Here is a 21,341-nt window from a genome sequence, read left to right as displayed (position 1 = left end):
AAAAAAAAAAAAAAAAAAAAAAAGCCACTATTACCTCTACCTGGCTACCTCCTGTGTTCACTCAAGGCCCTACCACTCTATAATCAGTCACCCAGGTTTGTGTCCTTCCCTACAGAGTGGTGAGTTCCCCAGGTCCCTGATGGCTGTCTGGGAGCCAGAGACTGGATTCAAAAACCTTAGAAATGTATGTGATGTTCTACTCTACTGTGTCTAAGCTGGCACTCAAACCACAATACAACGCCTTCCCCACACTTCCCTTCCCTTTCCACAGGTGGAAGAGCCTCTCTCTGTGGCCACCACCAACACCAGCCAACAGTGGGTTCTGCCCGGCCACTGCTGATGTTCATTTAAAGCCCAAGGGCATTTCAGTCAGCTTGTAATAAATGCTCCCAGGCCAGGGATCCATATTCCAGGGCAGTAGGCTCCCCTCTGGCCCAGGGAAGGTCCAGAAATGCTGTCCAAGAGCCTAGGCCTGGACTTGAGGATCCCAAGAGCCTGCCTGTTGTTCTACTCCACTGTGGCTGAGCTGGTACCTAAGGTGCAAGACAAAGTCCCCTTTACTTTTCTCTCTGCTTTTCTCAAACAGAAGGAGTCTTTCACCATAGCCACCACAGCTGGGAATGTGCTACGTCACACCTGGGTCAGCATGTCTTCAGAGGCCAAGGCCCACAGCATACTGGCTGGGCACCACGGCCGGTTATTTGGGGACCAATGGCTCTTTAGTCAGTAGGTGATGAATCCTGCCAGGAGTGCATCTTTCCCATCAAGGTAGTGGATTTTCTTCTTAGGCCCAGGGTTGTCTAAAAATGTCATCCATGAGCTGGGGCCTGGAATGGGGGGCCTCATGACTCTGCCTGGTGCTCTATTCTACTGTGATTGAGCTTGTATCCAAGATGCAAGACAAAGCTCTCTTTACTCTCCACTCTCTTCTCCTTTAACAGAGGGAAGGAGTCACTTTTGTTGCTGCAAGCTGCACTGCTTCGGGTTGGGGAAGAGATGATGCAAGCACTTCCTTAGCTGCCCTGGCTGGTATCTCCCTAGTTCACAAACCAGCATAGTCCTCTGGCTCTGAGCCCAGCCTAACACCAGAAGTTGCCTAGCAATTGCAGTCCTGTATCCTACACTGCCTTTCAAGTTTATCTAGGACCCCAGAGGCCTTTGCCTTGCAATGACAGGCTTTGCCAAGAAACTCAGGTTCTGACTGCTGGGATGGGCAATTTCCCTCTGGCTAGGTCTATTCCAAATGTTTCCTTCATGTGCAGGTGCTGGCCAAATCAAGCACGACTCTATTCTCTGCTCTTACTTAGCACTGAGTTCAATGTAAAGCCCCCAGTTGCTGTGGTCTCCCTCCAAGTGCACAGAATCTCTGCACTACATGACCTCTGCTGGGGAGAGGTGGCATTGGCAATTCAAGACTCTTTCCTGACCTCTTCAATGCCTCTTTCAGCTATATGAAGTTAAAAGCAGTTAATGTGATTGCTTACCTGATTTGGGGTTCTTGTGATAGTGCCTTTCTGTGTGCAGTTTGTTGTTAAAATTTGGTGTTCCTGCAGCAGGGATAAATGGTATAGGCTTCTATTCTGCCTCCTTGATCTGCCTGAAAACATTTTTAAATATCCTTTTTCAAAATGCTCTTTTTGTAACATGAGTTTGTGGGGAGGTTGTCTTTTGTTTTTGTTTTGTTTTACAAAGCAATTATTTTCTAATTATTTAGAACAACTTTTAACTTGAAGGTACTGATTAAGCATGTTGAATTTTTTTTTTAATCTCCTGAATAGAGTGTACTTGATAGCCACTATTTTCTTTCCAAAAAAGAAGCAAATTTGGAGCATTTGTCTGCTTTATAAAAGAAAAATGCCCAATAGCTTTAAGATTAGTTTTTAATCTTGTTTTTAAGTTGTTACAAGTTAACAAAAAAACTATGTTACAAAAAATGTTCAAAGTCACTCCTCACTTCATTACATTTAAAGGTATTGTTTTTATAATGCTAACCCTATTGACGATTTGTAGCCAACAAAAAAATGCAATCCAGTACCATACTCCAAAAGCAAATGAAAATGAGGATACCATGCTCTCAACGCCTCCGTGCTGGGAAATTACCCCCAGCTGTCAGAATTGTTCTCTGTTCTACAGGTTGTTATTAATACATATAACAAACTTATTTACTCTATTGTATATGGACACTTTCCTCCCAGTATATAAAAATCTCTTTAGAGACTACAGCACTAGTCTGTGATTAACTTAAGAGCAGAGACCAGGCGTTTTTCTTCTTTGTACTGCCTCTGTCACCAGCTCCTAAGGCAGCATTTAGGGCATTGTAGGTATCTTAGGAAGGCTTATTAAACAAAGATTTTAAGTCTTTAATTAGAAGGCTTTAACTTTTTAAGTCTTTGCTTTGGATGCTATGATTATTAACATGTTGGCAACAACAAAAATTTACTCCAGATAATTTTTTTAAAAAAAGATTAATAAAAGGACTTGTCATAGAGGTGAGAGCAGGATTTAGGAGACAAGGGATAGTAAGCCACCCATAGGCTTGCAAGTGAGAAAGTTTCACCAACCATAAGACTTGGGAGAGCTGAACAAGCTAAGGAGAAGGCACCCAGCAGATGCTGTGATAGTTGAGGGACCTAGCTGCTGCCAGCGATGCAGTGTAAAAACAGGGAAACAATATCCCAACATCTTTCTCCTGTCCTGCTGGTGCCTTCTGTTGGCCAAACCCACCTGGGAGACAGCCAGCGGGTAAACAATGAAGGCATGGTAAGAAAAGATCAGCCCCTGGGTACAGAGCAGGCACAGCAGAGAATGGTTGGGCGAGGCAAAGCAAGTGGGGAAATAGAGAACAACCAATGCAGCTGAGAAAGCCCACCTTTTAATATTGGTTTGAAGTCTTAAGACCAGCCCTTGTCCACACTGTAGATAACATCCTTCCCTTTTTGGAGGGGAAAATGGAATTCTCTGTCTAACGCAGATCATTTCCATCAACCTATTTATTTCCTATATCCACTGTGAATTTTTCACGCCTCATCCAACCCACTTTATCAATGGAAATTGAAAACCTAAACATTATAATGCGGATGAACATTTTTTACATCTATTTTTTCATATTTGAATTTCATCTATTTTAGGGAAGCAATTCAGGTTGGTTTGCAAAGGTAAATATTTTTAAATATTGTTAAAGCACGCATCATGTGTAGTGACACTGAAGTCCTATCAAGTGCTCAAATGTTTTCAGCTCAATGCCACAAATATCTATTGAGTTATCTACTATCTGCAAGGAAGGCATCATGAGGAATTCAGAAATGAATTACAGATGGTATTTGCCTCCCTCACACCAGCATCTGAAGAGACAGAGAATGATAAATGTTCTTATAAAGATTAATTCTGGCAGTACTCCAAGAGGGCATCAGGAAGTGGAACCTACTAGAATTTGAAAAGATACATAAAACTTTGATGTCGTTTTATGGGAATGAGGAGTTGGAGAGATACTTCATGCTATGGTTTGAATGCCTGTCCCTTCCAAAGCTCATGTTGAAATGTGACTGCCATTGTAACATTTAGGAGATGGGACCTTTGAGAGGTGATTGGGCCATGAGAAATGGATTAATTCCCTTATTGTGGGAGTGGGTTCATTAACAAAGTAAGGAAAAAAGTTTGTTATCAACAAATGAATTCTACCCCCTTTTCCTCTCTTTCTCTCCCCCTTCCTCTTATTAAGGAAGTAAGTTTGTTATCAACAAGTGAGTTCCACCCCCTTTTCCTCTCTGTCTCTCTCTCCCCCCGCCACCTTCCACCATGTGACAACACAGCAAGATGGCCCTTATCTGAACAGACGGGCCCACAGAAGGGCCCTACTACAGAACTTCACAGCCTCCAGAATTGTGAGCCAAAAAATTTATGTTTATTATAAATTACCTAGTGGATGGTATTCTGTTATAGCCACATAAAACATAGTTAGACACTTCAAGTGAAGGAGAAATAATTTTAGTTGAGCTACTTTTTCAGACCAAGGACTTGTAAAGTCAATAGCTTTAGTAAAGAATCTGATGGGAAAAATAATGATGGCAAATTCTAACCTCTGACCAATTTGAAATACAGTATCTGGGTTAAATCAATAAATAAACATCTCCCCTGTCAGAGCTGCAATTACACCTCAGATTCATAGTCCCTCATCTAAAACATTTTCAGTGCCAAACACCTATATTTGAGAAACAGTTTTGAACTGGTTTGAAACTAATAAAAAACTCTTCAGACAAAGGAGGAAATGGCAATTTCATTTCAGTTTCACCTCCAGCTCAGCACTGCTCCAGTAAGGAAAATTGCAGAAATGTAGAGTGAGGATTGAATTTTCGTTGATGGTTATCAATCCTGTCATAAGAATTTAAGGGAGAGTAAAAACCATTAAAGCCAAAAGGAGCTATTATAAGAATGGAGTTCTCTTTTTATTTTAGTTTGAGGTTGCATTTTTAAAGACAATTCCAAATGGAATGCTAAATGCAATAACAGTGAAAACATAATTTTAAAAATTTCTCTTGAATCATAATAGATATGAATTACCACCAGCAACTTACATTAACCAGACACAACCCCAACTGAATGCCAACAATTATTATAATACGTGGAGCATTACTATGATCCAGTCATGGTTCTAAGTGTTTTTAATAACCAATTTAACAGATGAAGAAAGTGAGGCACAGAAAAATTAAGTAAATTGCCTAAGGTAAGACAGCCACAAGGCTATTAGGGTTGCCAGACAAAATACAGAATTCCCAGCTAAATTTGAATTTCAGATAAACAACAAATGATTTAGTATAAGTAGGTCCCATGTAATATTTAGGACATATTTACACTAAAAACTATTGATTGCTTGCCCAAAATTCAAATTTAACTGGGTATCCTGTATTTTTATTTGCTAAATCTGGCATTCCTGATAGCTAGTAACGGAGGAACTCTTAAAACAATTAAATCATGTTGCATCAATGAGTTTCTGACCCCAAGAACTACCAGTAGGTTTGTGGAATTGATTCTTTCTTGACTGTAATAATGACACTAAATTCACTAAGCTCTGTAGTTGGCACTTAACATAGTTTATCTCATTCAGGCCTCACAAGAATTATATCACTATTAGGCCCATTCTACAGATAAGGAGGCTCAAAATAAATTGAACTGCTACATGCCTAATTTTATGAAACTAGTGAGCAGTAGATCTTGATTCTAACTGGGGTATGCAGAGCCCAGGCCGTAATGACTACTCTCTGCTCCCTCATTAATACGAACTTGTCTGCTCCATGCTACGTTGTTGGAATCATGGTATGTCCAAAGATCTGTCTTTCGGAGTTTCAAAAGATAGTAAAATGTTTCATCTTAGTCCTCTTTGATCCAAAACCAGAAGCTTCTACTAAAAGAATTTCTTGAAACCAGGGAAATCATATTCATTCTCTGTACTCCCTACAGGGTCTAGCAGTGTTCTCAAAATGCAATAGGAGTGCAATGCATATTGTAAAATATGACAAAGTTGCCTTTCTCAGCATACATATGCACCAGGGTGTCTGGGTTTTGTTTTTGGTCAATGACTGCCAAGCTCTTGACTTTCAAGGTCCAAATGACCTTTTCTGTGAGGACCTTGGTGAAGAGAATGAAAAATAGCATCCAAAAAAGGTCTGGAAAATCCTTTCAATAGTGCTTATTTAATTTCCATGTAGCCGAATTTACTAAATTGAGTCTCAGTCTAGGTCTTCTGAGAGTGCATCCTATAGATGCTGTACAGCTTCAAAACTCTGAAACCATTTATATTACAGGAACTAATTTCCTATTAGTAAACATGCCTTCCAAAGGAAGATCATCATTTATCAGATGTGCACTTTAATTCAGACTTGATTAATTTGAGTCTTGAGATGGGTCTCAGAACAGGCTCTGTTCTGTTTTCTCAGCCTGATACCATTCACTCTCCACAAGAACTAACAGAGCCTGACTACTCAGTCTCCTTCAAATTCTACCTTTTGTTGGTTCCATGACATTGTGCTTTCTAGATTTGGCATCTTCTTTTGTCTTTTCCCAGCTTTCTCTCTCCTCAGTGACCAGTCTATGGGTTGATCACTAGTTCAGTCCATGGACTTCTACTTTTTTTTTTTTTTTTTTTTTTTTGAGACAGAAAGACAGGGTCTCACTCTGTTGCCCAGGCTGGAGTACAGTGGTGTGATCACAGCTCACTGCAATTTCTGCTTCCTAGGCTCAAGTAATCATCCTGCCTCAGCCTTCAGAGTATCTGGGACTACAGGAGCATGCCACCACACACAGCTAATTTTTGTGTTTTTAGTAGGGTTGGGGTTTCACAATGTTGCGCAAGCTAGTCTCAAACTCCTGAGCACAAGTGATCCTCCCATCGCAGCCTCCCAAAGTGCTGGGATTACAGGCATGAGCCACTGTGCCCAGCTTTACCTTCCTTTATTAATAGTCCTTTTATTTATTATTTCCCTTAATCACAACGCTTATCTCCGTATCTTCAGCTCTTATGTGTTTATCAGTCCTGTCAAATTCAGCAGGTACAAAGCAAAATTGTCTCTGCAGCCACATTCTCCTTAGTCATCCACGATTCTTTTCATTATCTACAGATAAGAGACCTGAGAACTTATTGCTGGCTCTACTCTGTCATCCTTGGACTAAATCTGCTCTGTAATCCTGCTGTTTCTTCAGCTATCTCTCAGATTTGTTCTATCCTCCCCATTCCCACTGCTATTACCTTTATCCTGGCATAAATTACTTCCACAGACCCTTCACTGGCCTCCTTGCTTTCCACATTGTTTTCATTTTATCCATTCTGTCTACCACTGCAAAATCTCCCCTGCCTTCTTGCACTGGATATGTAATTCCCCTAATCAGAGCTAGCAGTGGCCTCGTCATCACTACCATCCACAAATATTTACTGACTACTTATTCTGGATGTTTGAATGTATAGATATAAAACTTCCTCCAGGAGCCTCTGATCCAATTGCTGCAATTATATAGTATATAAATTTTTAAAGATGCAAAACTATACACAAGGCAATGTAAAGTATCAAATGAACAGTGCAAATCACAACGGCCAGAAAAATTCTATGGAGGATGTAGTCACAGGCTAGGGGTAGTTACAGGAAGGGAAGAAATAAGCCCAGAGGCAAGGGAGAAAAGTATTCTACAGAGGGTCCCACATAAGCAAAGATCAGAAATTCTAATGGCATTTTCGGGAAACATGGAGCAGCCAGGCTGGTGAAGATGGAGGGGAGGATATGCCACATGGACAAAACAGAACAGGCAGGCAGGAAGGAACGTATCTAGTGTGCTTGGGGAAGAGTAACAAATAGTCACATTAGTCTAGAACGTGGAGTGTAGAAAAGAAGGCCAGAAGATGGGGTTGGAAATTGGAATCGGGAATTCATTGAAGGTTTTGAAACAAATGAGGAAGGCCATCAAAGAGGTGTTTTAGGGCCCTGACTGAGCATGCTAACAATGCTGAGCACATCAGAGATCCTGAATCACTCTCACGACTAATTAACATGATACTAGTCAAGGAGGAAAGTGATCCTTAGGGCAAGAGCTAAAATGCAGTTAAAGAGGATCATGATAGAAACCGAAAACTGCATAGAACATGCCACCAACAAAAAGCAGCTGTGCTGAACTGCATTCCTCATTTAAGCCCACGACCACTCTTCAGACATGTAACAGTGAAAGCAAAAGCTTATGGGTGGGAATACGCACAGTCATCATCAAAACAATAACAATAATATTCAGCTTTTAACAGGAACAATAGCTTACGTTTATTGAGTGCTTACTACATGCCAGACACTGTGCTATGCACTTTCCTCCAAACTGAAATGCTATTAAAATATTGAAATGCTGTCATACACATGAGCAAATATCTGAAGCCTTGAGCATCCTTAGGGAGCCCCTAGTGCCCTGGTCCTCTAAGCTCCTTTACTAGAACCTCCTGTATCCTCTTCCCTGAGGAACTGAAAACACAAAAAGCGGCCTCTGAGCCCACCTCCCATGCTATGATCTGTGCCTCTTCTGACTGGTCACTGACCCTGCTAAATATTTTTTAACTCACTCTCATATTACACGCATTAAGCAACTTAATTCTTACATTATTCTTACATTCTGGGAGAAGAAACTAAGGCTCAAAGAGGTAGAATTTTTGGCCAAGGCCACAGCATAAATGGCTGAGCATGAATTCTACTTTACTCTAGAGCCTGAGTTTTTGTTCATCCTAGAAGGGCAGATTTTGTGCTGGGTGTAATAGTCCATTCTCACACTGCTATAAAGAACTGCCTGAATCAGGGTAATTAATAAAGGAAAGGGGTTTAATTGACTCATAGTTCTGCGTGGTTGGGGAGGCCTCAGGAAAGATGATCATGGCAGAAGGGGAAGTACACATGTCTTCTTTACAAGGCAGCAGGAAAGAGAAGTGCCCCTCAAAGGGGGAAAAGCCCCCTGTGAAACCATCAGATCTTGTGAGAACTCACTATCATGAGAGCAGCATGAGGGTAACCACCCCCATGATTCAATTACCTCCCACCAGGTCCTTCGTTTGACAGATGAGGATTATGGGAACCACAATTCAAGATGAGATTTGGGTGGGGACACAGCCAAACCATATGACTGGGGATTGTGGGACCTACATTTAAGTAGACTGACCACAGTAAGTAAACCAACAGGGGAAATATGATTCCCAGAAACTTCCTGTTTTAATAAGTCAGAGAAATAACCAACTGGGGCCTTTTGGTCCCCAATCCATATTAAATACTAAGCCTCCTGGGTGAGCCCACACCCCCAGATTTATGCAGAAGGTAACATTTCCTTCAGTTGTGACATTCAGAGTGGACTGTTACCTCTTCATCTAGCAAACAGAAAACCTCTAATTCTGTCTTCTCTCCTGAAGTTTAACTGATCTCATCCCAGATGCTATGGTTATTTGCCTCTAGCTTCCAAAACAAAAGTAAATGGCAATACCATCTGTGACAGCTGCTGTGCGGAAAGGTTGCCAGCTTCTCCCATTGTCTCTTTACTCCAAGCTAAGAGTTAACAAAACAGAAAGCTATTCAGTATAAACTCTGGAGTTTCTTCTGGTGGTAAAAGGATGGTCAGAAAGCAGGATTCAATTTACATTTCCATGATGCATAACTAAGAATTTAACCAAGATGTTAGAAAAAGAACAACAAAACCCTAAGGGAAAAAAAAGAACTTAATATAGAAAAAAAACAGAAATTAAGAAATTCAGAAAGCAGACTGGTAAATACAAAAGCAGTTTGTAAAGGGAAATATATGCAGATAGATAAGTAATAGACAAACACTCGTCATTATTTCATTAGATCAATATGGAAAATGCTCAACAGTTCATGTGAGAATTTTTCTTTTCTTTTTTTTTTTTTTTTTAAGGCAGAGTCTCACTATGTCACCCAAGCTACAGTGCAGTGGCGTGATCTTGGCTCACTGTAATCTCTGCCTCCCAGGTTCAAGTAATTCTCCTGCCTCAGCCTCCTCAGTAGCTGGGACCATGGGTCTATACCATCACGTTTGGTTAATTTTTGTATTTCTAGTAGAGACAGAGGTTTTGCCACGTTGGCCAGGCTGATCTTGAACTCCTGACCTCAAGCGATCTGCCTGCCTCAGCCTCCCAAGGTGCTGGGATTACAGGCATCAGCCACTGTACCCTGCCTCATGTGAGAATTTTAAAAGACTCCAAAGGCACTAGAGAAAAGGCAGCATTCATTCTTGCTCTTTTAGACAGATAATAATATAAATACATAGAAAAATATCCAAGATATTCATCAAAATGTTAACAGTATTTATCCCTGGATGACAGAATTTGGAACAGTTTTTTTCTTTTTTATACTTCTCTATATTTCTTGACTCATTTGCAATGAGCACTTATCATTTTTATAGTTAGAATAAAAACTCTAAAATCATTTTCATTTTTCTAACAGTCTCAAATATGTTTGAATGTGAAATACGATAATACATGAAAAAAGCTACATAAAATGTGAAACAAATGATAGTCATATTTGCTTTATGACAATATAAGTATCACATACTTAGTATCACAATGGTTACTGAAAACACAAATCTCATGAAATTACCTACTACTCTCCTATCAGATTCTACCCAACATTTGGTGATTGCTATCCCACAGTGGACCCATCTCAATGAGTGAGTGACTCCAGAGGTAGGGGTAAACCAATCCGGAGATCCAGTCCATGAGATGACCTCACCTCAAAGTCTAGGCTACCACAGCAACAGTCCCCAACCTTTCGGGTACCAGAGATCAGTTTTGTGGAAGACTATTTTTCCATAATGGGGTGGGGGTGAGATGTCTTTGGGATGATTTAAGTGCATTACATTTATTGTACACTAGATTTCTATTATTATTACATTGTAATATATAATGAAATAATTATACAACTCATCATAATATAGAACCAGTGGGAACCCTGAGCTTGTTTCTCTGCAACTAGATGGTCCCATCTGGGGGTGATGGGAGACAGTGACAGATCATCAGGCATTAGATTCTCATAAGGAGTATGTGCTGTTCACAATAGGGTTCTTGCTCGTATGAGAATCTAATGCGCTACTAATCTGACAGGAGATGGAGCTTAGGCAAGTGATGGGGAGCAGCTACAAACACAGATGAAGCTTCACTTGCTCGCCTGCTGCCCACTTCCTTCTGTGCAGCCCAGTTCCTAACAAGCAATGGACTGATCCCAGTCCACGGCCCGAGGGTTGGGGACCCCAGTACTAGAACTCATGGTGGACCCTGGCTTTCATGTCACCATGCTAGCATCTTTAAAAAATGCCTTGTGAGGCGGAGGTTACAGTAAGCCAAGATCACTCCATCGCACTCCAGCTTGAGCAACAGAGAAAGACTCTCTCAAAAAAGAAAAAAAAAAAAGAAAAGAAAAGCCTCATGATTACCATTAACTTTATCTAGAACAAGTTCTATAGAATTGAAGACCAGTGCATAAACTTGAGGAAGTCTAAACTACTTTTAAACTAACAGGCAGATTTGAGAAAAACTCTGCATCTCAAGTTTTTAAATGTATCTTTTTTTTTTTTTTTTTTTTGAGACAGGGTCTCACTTTGTGGCCCAAGCTACAGTGCAGTGGCACCATCTCGGCTCACTGTACCCTTGACCTCCCAGGGCTCAAGCAATCCTCCCACCTCAGCATCCCTAGCAGCTGGGACTGCAGGCATGTGCCACCAAACCTGGCTAATTTTTGTGGGGTTTTTTTGTTTGTTTGTTTGTTTTGGTAGAGGCAGTGTTTTACCATGTTGCCCAGGCTAATCTTGAACTCCTGGGCTCACGCCATCCACCTACCTCAGTCTCCCTTAAATGTATCTTTCTACTCATTAATGGAAAGTGCTTGAGGCAGGCATCTGTGAATTTGTATACATAAATTCATTCCTTAAGTGGAGTCATGAAAATAGACATATGACCCAGACCTAGCATGAAAATAGTCATGGCACCTCATACAGAAACTGCTGCAAGAGGCAGACACATATCTAAAACAGGTCCAACCCAGGGCCCACCAAGAGACTAGAACTGGGGTGACTGAGGGACTCTGGGATTGCAAGCTTGAAGGAACATGGACACCAGTAGCTGCTGGAGCCCATCTTGCCACCACTTGAGAGCAAGTATTCACCACTGGGAATGAAGCAAAGGAAACCAAGCAAGCTTGAGAAATACAGGAGGCAGAGTCCCAGCGATCCCAAGGATGTTTTAACCTCTAATTCTAGCGCTACCAGACTGAGTTATGCTTCTTTCATTTGAAACAGACAGTGGTTAATAAATATTGGCTATTAATTTAGCCATCTTCAAATGTTCTCTTGAATTCAGACTAAAAGGGTATCTATATAACACAAGATTCTTCGCTCCTGGAAGTTTGGAATCATATCTCTTCATCTCTATATTCTTGGTGCCTGTCACAGTATATGTGTTTTGAATGAATGCACAAATGATACAAACATACTTTTTAAAAGTCAGGTCTATTTGATCAATTATGACAATGTGTTTGTTGTTGTTGCTGCTGTTGTTGTTTGAGACAGAGTATCCATCTGTTACCGAGGCTGGAGTGCATTGGCTCAATCTCGGCTCACTGCAACCTCCTCCCAGGTTCAAGCGATTCTCCTGCCTCAGCCTCACTAGTAGCTGGGATTACAGGTGCCACCATGCCCAACTAATTTTTGTAGTTTTAGTAGAGACAGGTTTTCACCATGTTGGCCAGACTGGTCTCAAACTTCTGACCTCAGCAATTAAACTTATAAATGCACAAATGATAATTTCTTTAAGACACAGCATAAGTAAAGAAAAAAAAAAGAAAGCTTTTGTAAAACTAATACATGGAAATAGCCAAATGGCTTCCCAGACTCTTGGTTTTTAAGAATCTTCAGATGGAGATAGGAGGAGGAGGAAGAGGAGGAGGAGGAAGAGGAGGAGGAGGAGGAGGATTTGGGATCAAGGTCCAAGGTTCCACTAAAGCCAGAGGAAAAGGAAATTCTGAGTGGGAGGCTTGACAAAGTTCTCTGGTTTTAGTTCAGGCATTGCAAACTGGCATTCCCAGAACTGAATTTGGCCCATAGAAATATGTTGTTTGGTCTGTACTCTGTTTCTTTAGAACTTTTTTAGAACTTTGCATTTGAATGTCATGAGCTGGGAATAATACTGGCTGCAGCAGGTACTGTTCTAAGTACTTTGCATATTTGAATCCATTTAATCCTTTAGAGAACATTTGTTGAGGACTTGCGATATGCTGAGCACTATTTCAGGCGCTTTATGTGCATTAACTCATGAGTTGCTTTCATAACCCTATTCCCATATTACCTAAGAGAAAACTGAGGCAGAGATCATTGAATAATTTGCCTGAAGTCCTACAAGTGGTAAATAGAACAGCCAGGATTTAATGTGGGCAATCTGGCCACAGAGTTTGGGCAGCTAGCTACACACTGCAGTTGCCTCCCTAGTCCAATTTTACACTCTTCAAAATTCACACTTTGATATTTTCCACTTGGCTTGTCAGTATTGAAGCACGTGACCCCTGATCTGCACAGCGGCATAACTGGGTTATGAGAATAGCACAGCTGTCTTCTACCAGATTTTAAGCAACCTCCTTAGAGTGGGCAGGTAAGAGGCCCCATGCACAGGGAAAAGAATTCAGAATATCCATGGCTAGTGATTACAGCAGTAGAGGCAGAGGCATCGTTGTTACTGACTGTATGACACCTCACAGTTCTAAAAGAGTCACCATCCTACCTGAAACTCAAAATGCATTAAGCTTTGCACAAGCCACAAAAGGAAAAATAAATCAGACTTTGTCAAAATTTAAAACTTTTGTGAATCACAAGGATACTATCAAAAAGAGTTTAAAATATTAGCTGTGGTGGCATGCACCTGTCATTTCAGGTATTTGGGAGGTTGAGATAGGAGGATCACTTGAACCTAGAAGCTTAAGGCCACAGTGCACTATGACCACACCTGTGAATAGCCACTGCATTCCAGCCTGGACAACATAGCCAGACCTCACCTCTGAAAGAAAAAAGATTAAAAAAAAAAAACTCAGAGAAAGAAGAAAAAAATTTGCAAATCCTGTATCTGATAAGGAATATCAAGAATGTGTGAAGAACTCCTACAACTCAACAACAACAACAACAAAAACACAACTCAATTCAAAATGAGCAAAGGACTTGAATAGACATTTCCCCAAAGGAGATATACAAATGGCCAAAAGCATATGAAATTATGCTCAACATCACTAGTCATTAGAGAAATGCCAATCAAAACTTTACAATGACATACCACTCCACACATACTAATATGGCAATTATCAAAAAAGTGGAAAATAACAAGTAAGGATGTGGAGAAATTAGGACACTTGTGCATTGCTGGTGGGAATGTAAAATGTTAAGATAGAATGATCGTATGACCTAGCAATTCCACTTCTAGGTATACCCCTAAAAGAATTGTTCAAAAGGTAGAAAAAACTTAAATGTCTACTAACAGATGCATGGAAAAACAAAATACGATGCATACATACAATCAAGTATTATTCAGCCTTAAAAAGGAATAAAATTCTGAAATACACTATAATGTGGCCAAACACTGAAAACATTGTGTTAAGTGGAATAAACTGGATATAAAAGGACAAATACTGCATGACTCCACCTATATGAGGTACCTAGAATAGTCAAAATCATAGAGACAGAAAGTTAAATGAAGATTACATAGGGGGAGGGAATAGGGAGATATAATTTAATAGGAGTAGAGTTTTTGTTTGAGATGACAAAAAAATTCTGGAAATTATTAATGAAATGATGGTTGCACAACATGGTGAATAAGTCAATGTCACTGAATTGTACACATAAAAATGGTTAAAATAGTAAATTGTATGTTAAGTATATTTTGCTACAATTTTTTAATTGCCTCCAGTAGGTAATAAAGTTATATAGAAAACTAGATCCTTGTCCATTCAAAACCAAATAATAAAGTGGAGAAAAGGTCAGGGCATTGGGAAGATGAGAAACTATCTATATAGACAAAAAGGTAGAAAAAAAAATTAAGCAACAAATGCCCATCAAAGATTGGTAAATCTGCAGGAGGCATGAACAAAGTTTTTTTTAAAAGAAGCAAAACACTTTTTAAAAAAACTTTCAAAAAGAAGTAAAAATAACCATGTTTACCAGTTAGAAACACATTCACAAAGACATGTGCCAGGATAATAAAATGTCCAAACTCTCAGCTACTAAAATAGTGGCATAGTGAAGTTAAAGTGTCTTCCCTTTGTGTGGGTATGACTGAAGAATAGAGCCTCAAAACATTAATTACAGCAAAGGCCTGTCAGGGATACCTGCTATGTCCTTGGGAGTTTGCAATCCTTTCCAAAGGAATGATACCAAAAAAAAATTAAATATAAAAGTCTGCCAGAAAACTATCCACTAGAGACTAGCATATTTTTTAAAAAATGAGCTGCAGACTCCACAATTACAAAGCAGAATCATGGGATTGTAAATTGCTCTGCAGGTCTCTGTGTGTTCAATTGGAGCATTTTGCAGTCTCCCAAAAGCTTAATGTGCTCCGCATTAGGTAAAGAGGGGCCACAGGAGTCATAATACTGAATACAGGAATACTGGTTCATTGAAGAGAAAATTAGATTCAATTCCAGGATGTGCCATCAAATCTCTGGATGACCTTGGACAAGTCATTCAACCTCCCTGGGCACCAGTTTCCTTTGTGTGAAATAAAGACATTGGGCAAAATAACCACTGCGGGCTCTTTAACATACTATATGTCACATTTTGTTCTGTCTTTTCTTTTGATGACATCTTTTTGCCTCTCTTTTCCAAAACGTCAGTGCCCAAATTAAAAGGTGCAAAGTTTTGTACACTCCTCATAAATGACAGCCATTCAATCCCTCCAAAGTTATTCTCTCTTATGTCCCACACCCTAGGATGGTTAGAGACACTCTGATCTCTGTTACATTTATTTCTACACATCACTTCAGTCCATGAAGGATTTGAGTCTAATTTCAATTTCAAAAAATTTGAAATTTTCTTGCATGCATACTGTGCACAATATTATTTTAAGACTAAACCCTTTTCCAAAAAAAAAAATCGTGCTTAACAATGTTTACTTGGGTTTTTTCTCCATTAAAAGAGGAGCGTGACATATGTATGAAGAAGGATGCAAAATGAATGCAGACTGGATATGGGTGAGTTCCAGTCAACTGCCGCCCTTTCTCCTGGCTTGATGGCTAATCATCAAAATACATTCCTGAGCTGTTCTCTCTCCTCATATATTCATTTAAGAATGAATTCACTTCTGTTTCAAGTTGTTCCATTTGGGAAAATCTAGATTTCATCAACAACAGCTTGAAAAAAGAATTGAGAGGAGTAGAAAGGCAAGAAAAAAGTCCTACAAATTAAAATAATCTTTCTAAGGTCTAAGTCAAGAAAGCAAACTCTGGCTGTCAGTGTACACTCAATACATGCAAGGAAGATTCTATCCTTTTTTGTATTTAGTAACCAAACAGTTTAATAATATGAATTTGTTATTAGTATGGGGTGAAACATCAGACTCCACAGTTGACATATTTCTATTGATACAACCACAAATCCTGACTGGATTGTTAGCATAGTCCTAGACTGACACGTGCCCCATAGATCTGCCATGTTTTAGCTGGAATTCTCTCAATACAAATCAGGCTTGTGCTTTTCAGAATTTTAGAACTAGAAAGATCCCAGGTTTTAATGGGTCTCTATTATACCGGCATCAATATTTTACGTGATATTTCTTAACTATATATTCTTACAACATTTTAAATAATGAAGACTGCAAAGCTAGATATTTGGAAAAACAAATTTGGACCAATCAGGGCCTGAATCAAAGTGGAACCCAAGTGTCAAAATTAATCCCACTGATTTGATTCATTCATTTATTCAACAAACATATATCGAGCAATATCTCTTGCAACTATTCTAAGCATTGTAGGGGATCTATAAACCTTACAATGCTCACATCCCTGGCCAAGCGTGAGCCAATAATCCCAGAGCCTTAGGAGGCTGAGGTGGGAGGATCACTTGAGGCTGAGAGTTTGAGATCAGCCTGGTCAACATGGCAAGACCCTGTCTCTAAAAAAATTTTTAATTAGCCAGGTGTGCTGGCATACTCCTGTAGTCCCGGCTACTCAGAAGGCTGAGGTGGAGGACTGCTTGAGCCCAGGAGTTGAAGACTGCAGTGAGCAGTGAGCCAGGATCGTGCCACTGCACTCCAGCAGGGGCAAGAGAGAGAGACCCTATCTAAAAAAGAAAAAAAGAAAAAAAAAAACATTGATTACACCCCACTTTATACGTCTCTGATTACTAGCGGAGAGGCATAAGACAGTACTCTATTCCCTCTGACAAGTCTCTTAAAAAGGATTTGATAATCTGAGAAATAGGAGTAGGTCCTAACTTCATTCAGCCCCTATTAAGGTTGGGACAGAGTAGGACTTATGAAAACTTTGACCCCAAAACATACATATTAGGAGGCACTGGTATCCTCCCACGGGGAAGCCAACATCGGTACGTAGCTAGAGAGGAAAGCTGAGCCTGCCTCAGGAAACAGGACCTCTAGAGGTGAGGCCAGCCTCTCAGCTGTTCAGCCTTGACCTATCATGGAATCCAACACCAGGAAAAACTGATACCTCAGAGAAGCCATTATACACTACAGGGGAACAGAAAGACAAGAACGAAGACCGACCAATTAAAACAATCTTTCCTCAACCAAAAACAGGAAAGGCTGATGTCGAGGAGAGATTAAGCAGCCTGAGGAACTGATGACAGGAAGTGGATTTTCAAGTAAAGACGATATAATTGAGCACACAGGCTCACTTGCCCTCAAAACACCGCAAAAGACTCAATTCAGTCTGAAGCCAGGTCTACCTAAGAACCCACTAGCTGCTCTTGTGAAAAATTCTGCCCCAGTTTCTTCCGCAGGCAGATCAGATGTGTGCCTCACAGCCAGGCAGCAGGAGCATGGAGTTTCAACAGATAATAAGGGGTGGCCCAAAAATCCATCCTCTAGAACCCGTAAGTACAGAAGTCTCACACTCAAGAAAGGAAGACTAAAAGAAGTTGGAAGTGAATCTCACCAGCTGGCCATTTGGGTTGTGAACATCAGATGCTGAAGAGCCGGCAGAGCACAGAGAAACCAGAGGAGGAGGCCCAGAGATACTGAACGTTAGGCAGAATTAACATTGAAGGAAGGGTCAATGTCACAGGGAATCTGCAGTGCTCAGCTGAAACCAGCAAATGGATCTAGACTATCTGTCTAGCAAAGCAGATGACAGTGGTCCTCATAAGACATAATCCCTGCACTGATGCTAGCTTTGATTCAATCCCATATTCCCCGGTGTCTACTAGAATCATCTGAAACCCTTGTCAAAGTAAAATTCTCAAAAAGTTAAAAACATGACTCTCATATAAATATAAAACAAAAATGAGTCAAGGATGCTATTTAATTCATTAATTAATGAGGGAAACAACCTGATGATAAAGCTTCTCCAAAGAGCATTTTGAGGATGTAGGTTTTCACAAGCGTTTAGAACAAAATTAGAGCAAGATTACTAGGTTAGATACAAAACTGGCTAATGACATACAAAGCAATAAACCATAACTTTTGGGGTTCTTTTCCACTAAATAGAAATTATTTGAAAAATCTACATGTTAATGTGTGACTTGATTAAATCTGGAAACTAATTAATAGTAATGAGTGGGTTGAACAAAGTCAATTCTCCTGCCTTGATAATTAAAAATTCTTTGGACAGGTCTGCTAAAATGTGCCCCCATATGATCGTAAAAGAACATATTGCCAATCTTTCTGTCTCGTTTCTGAGTTTTAGATACTTTTCTTAACTCCTTGATGTTGGATTTTGTAATAGAAGGTGGGTAAATATTATTTACAGAAGCTAGAGGAACATCACCCCTAAATTTTTGAAAACTGGACTGTCCTTAAAAAACTGTGACTTTGGCTTGACCTATTAGCAAGAGGAATGGTGTGTGAGAAAAGAGAAGAAAATCTTGATAAGAGGGGTCACTCAGATGGCAAGAACAACTAGCCCCTTTCAGCCTCAGCCATATGCCAGCCTGCCAGACTTTGCTGACTGTGCCACAATGAAGTCTGGAGTTTACCTCTCTCTGAGACAGATGAACCACCTAAGTGTGGTTTCCTGGAGATGTGACAACTGCAGTTAGAAATTCAAATGCATCCCCCGCAGAAATAGGAGCTCCTCAGGTGAGGACAAAGACTACCCTTTAACTGCGACACAAAAACTAGCTTCAAGGTCTCCTTGAAGGGAGCACTGGCTGAAGCAGGCGGCATGGCTCTTCAGGTGTGGCCTGTCCAAGAAAACACAGTTGACACAACCAACTCCACACAAGACCAAGAATAGTTAACAACCTCAGCTAGAACCTACTCTAGAAGGATGAACCAGTATCTTATAGTGCATATTCACTGAAACCAAAATATTTCCTCCCTTTATTCTTGGATTTCATACCCTCTTTTTGCATATGAGGAAAAAAACAAACAAACAAAACTTTCCATTGTCAAAAATGAGCAAAAGGGCTGGGCACAATGGCTTATGCCTGTAATCCTAACACTTTGGGAGGCCAAGACAGGTGGACTGCTTGATCTCAGGAGTTAAAGACCAGCCTAGGCAACATAGTGAAACCTCATCTCTATAAAAAATACAAATATTAGCTGGGCATGGTGGCGCATGCCTGTAGTCCCAGCTACCTGGGGGGCTGCAGCAAAGAGATCGCTTAAGCCTGGAAGGTCAAGGCTTCAGTGAACCCTGAGTGTGCCACATCACCCAAGCCTGGGCAATAAATCAAGACTCTGTCTCAAAGAAATAAAAGAATGAGGCCAGGTGCAGTGGCTCATGCCTATAATCTCAGCACTTTGAGAGACCGAGGTGGGTGGATCACAAAGTCAGGAGTTCTAGACTAGCATAACCAATGTGGTGAAACCCCATCTCTACTAAAAAATACAAAAATTAGCCGGGCGTGGTGGTGTGTGCCTGTAATCCCAGCTATTCAGAAGGTTGAGACAGGAGAATCACTTGAACCTGGGAGGCAGAGGTTGCAGTGGGCCAAGATCGCACCATTGCACTCCAGCCTGGGTGACAGAGCAAGACTCCATATCAAAAAATAAATAAATAAATAAATAATGAGCAAAAGGTCAGCAAGACATTTTCACACAAAGGCACAGAGCTGTCCTCTGGGAACAGGGTGGGGACAAGCATGAAGTAAGGGCCAGGTATATAAAACAGGGAAATAAGATCAGATTGGGTTCAAATGAATTTTACCAAAGGATTTGCTTGGTATCTATCTGCTCTTGTGCTGGGCTGAGGTGGTGGGAGTATGAAAGATACCCTTTGACCTCCTAAAAGTAAGAATCAAAACCACAATGAGATACCCTTTCATACCCACTAGGACGGCTATAAGCAAAAGGAGAAAATGGAAAATCACAAGAGTTGGCAAAGATAGGGAGAAATTGGAACTCTCACACACTGGTGGGAATGCAAAATGGTGCAGCCACTGTGGAAAATAGTTTGGCAGTTTCTCAAGAAGTTAAGCATAGAATTACCATATGACTAAGCAATAGCACTCCTGGGTATATACCCAAAAGAATTGAAAACAAGTACAAGTATATGAAGGCTCACCTCAGCACTATTCATGATAGCCAAAGTTGGAAACCAAATATTCATCAACAGATGAGATAGACAATGTGATATCCACATACAATGAAATGGAACATTATTCAGCAATTAAAAGGAATGAAGTACTGACACATGCTACAACATGATGAACCTCGAGAACACCATGCTAAGTGAAAGAAGCCAGACACATTTTGCATGATTTCATTCACATGAAATATCAGAAAAGGTAAATCCATAAACACAGGTATCAGAATGGTGGTTGCCAGAGCTGAAAGGAAAAGAGACTAGGGAGTAGCTGATTAATGGGTACAGGGTTTCACTTTGGGATGATGAAAATATTTTGGAACTAGACAGAGCTGTTAGTTGCACAATAGTCTGAATGTACTAAATGCCACTGAATTATACATTGAAAATGGCTAATTTTTCTGGTTATGTGAATTCCAACTCAATTTTTAGAAGTAAAACAGGAAATATCAGCAATGACAATAATGGCAAAGATTTCAAACAGTAAAACTCCAAGTTTGCACAATGACCTTCAAAATGTGAAAATATCCAGAGAGTAAACCAAAGTTTGGACAGAAGGGGGAGCAAGAAACTCACAGAAATACAGAATTTATATGGGGGAAAAAAAGATTCAGAAAATACATTGATTTTTTTTTTCCAGGATCATGTCACCACCACATTTCTCCTTGTATGAGTTATCTTCTGTAAAAATAGAAAAGAATAAAAAAACCAAAGCCCTCAATACTGAAAAAGACATGTTGAAGAAGGATAGAATTTACAGCAGGAAGGGTTGACCAGAGAGATCATTCAGTCCAAACACCCTTATTTTGCAGATGGAAAACCAAGACTTGGAGAGATGAAATGTCTTTCCCAACATCACATGGCAGAGCTGGACTGGCAACAGGGGTTGGTTGGGAACTGTGCTTTCCATGATGGAAGCTCCAACTGTGTTCCCTGTGGTTTTACGGTATTTTTTTTTCTCTTGAATCACATAACTAAAATGTTTCCAGGCCTGTCAAGTCAGTGTCTGCCACCCCCTCCTCAGCTTTACAGCATTCACAGCCAAGGAAAATCAGGTTAAAATTAACATCTCTAGAGCAACCATAAATGGAAAAGTCC

The sequence above is a fragment of the Sapajus apella genome, unplaced genomic scaffold (assembly GCF_009761245.1).
Source record: "Sapajus apella isolate SASKATOON/1434 unplaced genomic scaffold, GSC_monkey_1.0 scaffold78, whole genome shotgun sequence".
NCBI lineage: Eukaryota > Metazoa > Chordata > Mammalia > Primates > Cebidae > Sapajus > Sapajus apella.
This window is presented reverse-complemented; position numbering follows the sequence as displayed.